We start from the raw sequence: 7048 nt of genomic DNA on the forward strand, positions 1-7048 counted from the left end.
CGCCGCAGATGGCTGCCATCGGTTCTGTACTGGAAACAAGTTCTTTGTGTGTAACATACTTGGTCAAATAAAGGTGATTATCCTTATCCTATTATAGATAGATATTCTTTTTAAGTGAGACTTCAGGGACAGTTTGGTAGAATTTATTTGTTTGTTGAGATATTTGTTTTCTTGTATTTATTCACAAACTAAATTATCCATTCATGTGTTTGACAATGAATGTGACAATGAGAAAAACCGCCCATGGTTGACTTATTCTCTTCTTCTAGGACTTTCAACCATATCTGATTTACAAAGTGTGATGTTTAAAAGTTGTAAACATTGACTTTATTAGCTAATATATTGTTTGCTTTAGTCCTACAATATCTGTTGGCCATTAAATCAAACAAGCCTTTGGTGTCCAGGGAGAAATCACTGTCAAGCTCTCAGATCTGTAGCAACAAATGAGTGGGAGTCATTAATAAATGCACATGGGTTTCTTAGGAAAAATAATCAAACCGTGTAAAACCAGGCCTGGTGAGGCAGCATTAAAATCTCAGTAAATAAAAAAAGATTATTTTAAAAAAGCACTTTGATTTATAGAAAAATACTTGGTGTGTCAAAGGCACACAGAAGATACATAAAGAATTCATTAATGAATTATTAATCCATATTCAACTATTCATGTTGGTGGCTTATTAGAAAGTGGTTCAGGAACGTCTACAATGAAAATTAAATAAAAGTGTACAGTTAAATTCAGTCTAATGATGCACTGATGTTGGCTGTTCCTCTGCACAGTGTTCTGTACTTTCAGACTGCATATGCCCATCTCTCCCACTTTCTCCCTCCAGTCTTCTCCTCCTCCGCTTTCATCATCTTTATTTCCCTCCCTGTGAACTCAACACGCATATGCTCTTTCTTTATTTTCCCCTCCACAGTGCTTTTTCACCCTCCCACATTCCCCTCCAATTCCTTTTAATTTCTCTCTTATGTTTTGCCCCCTCAGCCTTCTTGGTCTCTGACTCTCTGAGGGACAGGCTACAGCCCAAATCTCACAGAACCAGACCATCTACAAGAGGAGGCCAGTGGTTTCCATAACAGGGAGAGGGACAGAAACCTCACAGTGGTCTGCTTAAAAAAAAAAAAAAAAAAAAAAAAAACTAGAAGGACAAAAGGAATGTAGATAATAAGGTCACACAAAGAACACAAAAAGAGGAATACAAAATTAAGGTACCAGTTGACAAGCCTCTCAAAAGGTTTAATATGATACACCATTCCCAGACTGTCAGGGTTGGCGAGTAAAGCTGCCAACAATGTCAATGGTGAACTCAATTATAATGCCAGAGGAGCTGTAGCAGATTACTTATTTTTACTGAGCACGATAAACAGTACACCATATAAAAGTCCAGAAAACATACTCGAGTCAATAATACCAGTCCAGGGTCAACGTCAGCAAACTCACACAACCAAGAAATCCAAAACAAGAGGTCAGAGAGGGGAGTCCAATGGTCGGTGCACAGTAATCAAAACAGAATCAGAAGGGTTAGGCAATAATCGGTGGTCAAAGGCAATCCGGGGTTAGAGCGAGAAATACAGGCAACAAGAATAATGCTGGAAAGTCTGAACAGGAGTCAAGAACAATCTGGCAGCATTCTGGTGGGGGGGAAGCTGCTTATAATGGGGTGCAAACAAGTGTAAACAATGAGTGCTTGATTAAAGTAAAAAGTCCGCAACTGAGATATGGCTATAACAGGAATTTGACAAAATAAAAGCACGAGACTAGAAACAGGCGGGACAGAATCATAACACAGACAAACCCCACCCCATATGGGGCTAGTGAAGTAGGGGATGAAATGTAAATGATGTGATGTAAGCTCCCATGTGGGGTTAAGTACAAGGAACAGTCACACAGTGACAGGAAAAAGTCAGCAAACCCTTTGAAATGATCTGCATTTATGTTTAACTTTCACATTTATTTTGAATATGAGCGGATCATCTTCTACAGTAAATTACAAGAATGAACAAACACAGTCTATTTGAACTAATAATACAAAAATCATCTTGTGTAGGTTGGAAAAAGTCTGTGATCCTCTGGAATAATGACATCAACAAAATCAGGGGGCTGTTTCACAAAAGTAGAATTAAATACTTCATGATAGCATAAAAAAGCAATGCTGTCATGATTCTGTCGCATTGCTTCCGGTCTCATGCTTTTATTTTGACACTACTTCCTGTCCCCAGCTCACCCTGACTCTCGGGAACTTAATCTCATCACCTGCTTCTCATTACTCACAACTGCTTACAACTGCATATAGGCAGCTTCCCCACACCAAGAAGCTTCCAGATCGTTCTGCTTGACCTAGTGTACAAAGTGCATCCTGGCTTAATACAGCCCACAAAGGCTAAGCTAGATTGAGGAAGTGTGGCTAGGTAACGCCAGGTGTAAGCAATTCAGATGAATGCACATTCAAGACTTCCTTCAGCAGACCATGGGTACATGTCATATCTCTTATAAGCACTGTTATTTCTTCACTTGTGTCTTTTCCTTGTGTCTTAATCCTGCCCATCTGCTTTTGTGAAATCAATTCACAACCAAGTTTAGCCAGAATAACTGGAGGAACCCGGTTTAATCTGCTATCTAGGTTTCGTGAAACATCCCTCCAGAGTCCAGTCAGTGAAACGAGACTGGAGGAGAGGGTTAGAGCTGTTTTGACTTACAGTATATAAACACTCACACATTTTGAGTTGGCTTTTCTCCAGAAGCTTCTGCTGATGTGAATCATGCCTCACAAAAAAGATCTCATGATCTTCTAGCATTCAGCTAGAAGTGGTTACAGAGTTCATTTCAGAGAGCTGATCCTGTCAGCGTGATAGTAGCATGGGGGATGATGGAGAAGGATGCGTATGAGAGGGCATGGTGGCACCCGGTCACTGAGAGCTACAGTACTGTGCTAATCATTTTCTGGAAAATTAACCTTTACATCACTGACCAATTCATCTAACAACAATTCAGCCAGCTGACAATAATTGTTCTACTCACATACTGGAGGAAATAACAGATCTTGAGGCATACATCGACCACTACTACTACCTTCTACCAGCACTGGAACCACAGCTCAGCAAAAGGCACCAAAACCATCTAAATGAAAGAAGACTTGCTCCACAGACACCAATGATCTACAGACTTCTAAAATAGAGGTCAGTGTACTCACTTTCATCTCGGAGAGTCTAGATATTCATCAGTCCACTGTCAAAAAAAAATTGTCTGTAAATGGAGAGGACTGAGCTCAGTGACTGCTCTCCCTTGAAGCGGGCGCCCAGCTGACTCCAAAGGCACAACACAGAATAATCACAGAGGCACAATAGAAGTCCAGAGTAACAACTAAAGGGTTAAAGAAATCACTGGAGTTGGGTAACATCGGTGTTCATGAGTCTACCATAATCTAATGGGAGGACACCACAGAGGAAGCCACTGCTCTACTAGGAAAATGTTTTGAAGACTAATAAAAATGAAGATTGACTAGTTGAGGAAGAACATGTAGCACAATGTGTGATGTAAAAGGTGCACCGTATCTCTTAAACATGACCCCATAAAGAGAAGTGAATCCATTACGGAATGACTTGAAACAAAGAATATCCACCTTGTGGAGATCAATTTACACCAGGCATCTGAAGAACATGGCTAATCTGAAGAGGTTCTGTAATGAATGTTATGCAGGTCTGAGCCACAGTTATGGGAAACGGCTGCCAAAGAAGCTCCGACCAGTTTTTAAATCCAAGGGTTCATGTACTTTTTTCATCAGCACTGTGATTGTTTACATGCACTACATATTAAAATTGTTTGTGTGATATCCACCTAAGCACATTGTATTTTCCTATGCTTGTGACTTAGATGAAGACGAACTCACAGTTCTAACCAATTAATGTAGAAACGCAGGTCGTTTCAGAGGGTTCACACATGTTTCTTTGCAACTATTCAAAGGCACAACAGTTCTCAGTCTGATGGAAATTACGACCTCTGCTGCCCCTTGAATTTCGAAGGTTCTAATGGTAGGTCTCACCCTGAGATCAGGGCCTTAAGGAGTTACAAGGAAAGTGAGAAAGAGGAAGAGGGTGAAAGAGAATTCTATAAATGAAATATAGAGTGACAGATGACGCAAACAGGAAAGAGACTGAAAAAGGAGAAGTCAAATAAGAATGAGAAGATGTGAACGGGAGAGAGATCAAACTGGGCAAAAAAAACTGTAGAATAGAGGGAGAGGGAGAAATTAAAGACAGGAGAGATTATGAGAGGCAGTCGTAGCAGGATGAGGCTGACAACAGTAAAACAGAGTAGCTGCTGCCACTGGGCACACATACATATACCGTCTCTAAAACTGCCTTTCTTAGGAAACACTAACTCTCAATCCCTGCTCTCCCCTCCCCCCACCACCCGTACCAAAGCAATGCAACAGCAGTATGAATAATTGAATGAGTCTGAATCAAGATTGAGAATTTCTGTTGCGGTTGTGTCTGCTGGTGCAGCAGGCAGGCAGGTATTCATGACAGAAACAAACACAAAACACACAAACACAATATCTGCATGTCCTGTCTACGTCAGTATGAACGTGAGAGTACCCCTGAAGACACATGAACACACATTGTTTCATGAACACAGTGGAGCTTGTACTCAGTGCAAGTAAAACCTGCATTGCTGTCTCACTGTGGGGATTTGAGGAAAGGAGAATATTCAGCTACAGATGTACTGTACTAGAGCCTTTTGCAGCCCTGTATGACATTGAGCTGATGTTCAGAGTCAGAGCCTGAAGGGAACAGAACACAGGCTATGTTTCATATGAGTGTTTCCAAGCAGATTTCCATTGGAGGGGAATCTGTGCAGGACCAGATCAATCAGTTTTCCCAGTGGAGAGGAAAAAAGACCATGTAGAGGACAAAAGTAAAAAACACGCTGTAGCTATGTTGTGTGTTATATGTGAGAGGAAAGAAGAAGTGGGAGTACTGCAGTGTGTGTGTGAGCGTGGGACAGAGACATTGCAGTAGATGTGTATGCATGCAGTGTTTGTGTTTGTGTGGATAGAAAAAGGGTACTACTTGCATAAATGCCTGTGAGATGTGATACAGAGGAGAAAACATGCCTGTATATGTGTGTGTGTGTGTGTGTGAAAGAACAGGAGGGTGTATCTGCAGGGGGTTGTCAGGCCAGGCCAGAGCTACAGCTACAGTGTGTGTGTGTGTGTGTGTGTGTGTGAATTTGTGTATATATGCTCTTGTTACAGCTTAATTAGCCCAAATCTGCCATTCACTGGGGCCACTTCCTCCATGCGGCCTCCTGGGATAGAAAGAAAAATGTGACATATTAAACTAGCTCTCTCTCTCTCTCTCTCTCTCACACACACACACACACACACACACACCTGTCTGCTCACCTTGCCTTGCCTGGGAACACCACCAACAGATGTACAAATTTGGTCAACTGTGAATGGTTTAATGCATTTCCATAGGTATACTGTTCAGTATTTACATATATATATATATATACACACTAAACAGCACATACACTGTCAGGACCTAACGTTTTACATGTTTTCATTCTACACACTAGTCAATAAGAAGCTGTTCACACAAGTATTTAAACAGCTGCTATTCATAGGTTTCAGAAACTTGACTGATTCAAAGCAAAGAGGTTCGACTTTATACAAATACCATCAGACACAGTGCGAGTGACAGCTAAGATCCAATCATGATCATTTTGATTTTGTTATGATGCACACACAGAACTAGGATCCAAAAATGCAGACCAGGATTTGATAAGAGTCAGAAAGTGTTTATTAACAAAAAACATACAAGGAACTAAGAGTCACTGTGGTGCCGGGACCATTCAGAGGAGCCAGACAGGCTGGAGAGGACTAAGGAGGAGCTGCAGGACCAGGAGCACACAGGTGGGTCAAGCAGACGGGAGAGGTGAGGGAGGCCCACACTGTGTACTGGCATCATGGAGCGAACCAGGCAGAAGCAAGGATGATTGTCATTACAGAGGAACGGGACAAAAAGCAGGGTATGGTGAGTCTCATAAATAGACAGAATGAGCATTGTAGACGAAACGACACCGGGACAGAGTAATGGACCAGCGAGGGACTGTGGGAAGGGAGGTGGTACATATAGTTGGAGTCCAGGAGATGATTAGCAACAGGTGAAAACAATGGACACTGATGGAACCAGTGGTAAAGCTGGAGCAGGAGACATAAAACGGGACAGGAAACACCAACATAAAAGCATGGGAACAGGAAGCAAGGCCAAATCATAACATATTCTAGTGAAACCCAAAGAACAGATTTGTTGACTACTTCTCTCCACTATGTAAAAGAGTTTTAAACAAAAGGGAGGATGTGTGTTTAACATGTTAGGAACACAAAAAAAGAAGAAGAATGTGTGGAGACAAATCACCACCACTGTTAGTGTGTCTGGCAGCAACATACTTCAGAAAACAACTGTCGAGTCTGAGCATGTATGTAATGCAGAGTATGTAAATGATGTGCTCGACACAACACACCTCCAGAACGACAGATTCACGAAAGGCAGGATAATGCTACTACTTTGTAGCCATATGTGTGAACACACTGACTTAATAATGTGCAAAAATGAAAACAGTGCATGCAATACAGATTTCTCATGCACACACATAAACACATATACATTGCAGCTATAGCTCTGGCCGTCCTATCTTGAAGGTTACTCCAAAAATTTAATACTGAGGGCTTTACAAAGGAAAGATATCTGTGGTCTTGCCTGCATGTCACACTGTGCAAGTTAGGTCTAAGAGAATTTTGGTCATAATCTATATCTGACTGTGATTAATGCCTGGTGAACTGGAGCTCTACAATCAAATAAAATTTTATTTGTATAGCGCCAAATCACAACAAAAGTCATCTCAGGACACTTTACAAAGTAAGGTCTAGACCTTACTGTTATCACTATTATTACATAGGGAAAACCCAACAAATCCCCCTTGAGCAAGCACTTGGCGACAGTGGGGAGGAAAAACTCCCTTTAACGGAAGAAACCTCCGACA

The sequence above is a fragment of the Monopterus albus genome, unplaced genomic scaffold, assembly GCF_001952655.1.
Source record: "Monopterus albus unplaced genomic scaffold, M_albus_1.0 scaffold22.1, whole genome shotgun sequence".
NCBI classification, from domain to species: domain Eukaryota; kingdom Metazoa; phylum Chordata; class Actinopteri; order Synbranchiformes; family Synbranchidae; genus Monopterus; species Monopterus albus.